General features: G+C 35.3%; 1 long non-coding RNA gene across 1 annotated transcript; it reads right to left on the reverse strand.

Moving 5' to 3' along the window:
• Positions 1-614: 614 nt before the first annotated feature.
• On the reverse strand, positions 615-943 carry LOC125502650. The gene is made up of 2 exons (XR_007280419.1): positions 853-943; positions 615-797 (listed from the first exon to the last, which is right to left on the reverse strand). It is a non-coding gene; the product is annotated as an uncharacterized LOC125502650 (long non-coding RNA).
• Positions 944-1,398: the final 455 nt, after the last annotated feature.

Raw genomic sequence — 1,398 nt, forward strand, 5'->3', positions numbered from 1 at the left:
GTTTCCCATGACACAGTGTTGCAATTTTATAAGCAACGGAATTTTGAGCGAGTAGCTCCCTTAATCCCCGATAAACTCCCCCTCCTATAAATAACGATAAACGACAGCCCATTATTATTTCTCTAATGCGATGGAAAAGAAAATATTTGTCAATTTCAGTGCACACACTTTTTTGATCAACAGTCATACGTCGTCCATTTCGAATCTTATCAAGTGCTAGAAGAAATACTATAATTACTATTTGTTCTTGGGCATATCCAAAACTACTGAGGCTTGACACACGAAATTCTTGAAAGTTGTTATACTTTCCATATATTATTCATACTTTCAAGTTTTCATATTGAATTGGAATTTTGTTAAAAAAAAATCTCAATTGTAAATGTATTTATAATTTAATTTTATAATTTAGTTTTTTATTTAAATTCTTAAAGTAAATATTATATTGTTCAAAATACAAATGACGTTGGCCAAATATTGTTCTCAAGACGGTAATTGGAGAATCTTGAACATTAAAGAACGCTACTGTCTTTCCAAAACCTTAACCGGATCAATTAATGTGTGACTCGTAATACACACCCAATAAAACCCCACAATTAAGTAATTGAAAGCTGGTATTCTTAGGCAGAATTATATTGACTTCAAAAGTTTTAATTGATCGTTGTGCCCTAAATCTTCATTGAAATTCAGCAGTCGGTTTTAACTCACCTCGCCATAAATATTGCTCGCTGAGCTGTCAACATAAAACGACTCCAAAATGTCGTTTAAATGAAATAAAGTGCACGTGCTGTTATCCATACCTAAAAAACAGTAAAATCAGTTATGCAGTAAAAACCAATCAGCAGAAAGATTAACCGGCTGTTCCGATTATAAATAACGGGTTATCCAATTCGAGGTTGGAAAAGTAAAACCTTGCCATTTGATATCTGCCAAAGGTAAATGTCATCCGAAACGTTTTTGTTTTAGTTGAAGGTTTACCTTTTTGGAATATGGATCGTTTAACTGTCGAAGAACGCGAAAAAATTATTAAATATTACTACAAAAATGATGATTCTGCTGTATGAAAGTTTAGGGCTTTACGAGCAGATTACGGTCGAAATAATCGACCCACAGAGCAAACAATTTCGAACACAGTGGAAACACTTGAAGAGACTGGATCGGTTACTGATATTGTAAGGCCTGTGCATCATCGCAACTTTCGTTAAGCTGAAAATGTCGTTATTGCTGCTCAAAGTGTGGAGGAAGACCCGAATTCGTCGATTCCCCGACGTGCTCAACATTTGGGCTTGTCTTACGTCTCATTGTGACGAATTTGAAGCCCCATCCGTACAAAGTCCAACTGACTCAATAACTTAACCCCCAAGACCATGGGCAAAGAACATATGCAAATTGGGTGATTGA

Source organism: Dendroctonus ponderosae, unplaced genomic scaffold (assembly GCF_020466585.1).
Source record: "Dendroctonus ponderosae isolate FM_Combo_2020 unplaced genomic scaffold, Dpon_F_20191213v2 Dpon_F_20191213_1, whole genome shotgun sequence".
NCBI classification, from domain to species: Eukaryota; Metazoa; Arthropoda; class Insecta; order Coleoptera; family Curculionidae; genus Dendroctonus; species Dendroctonus ponderosae.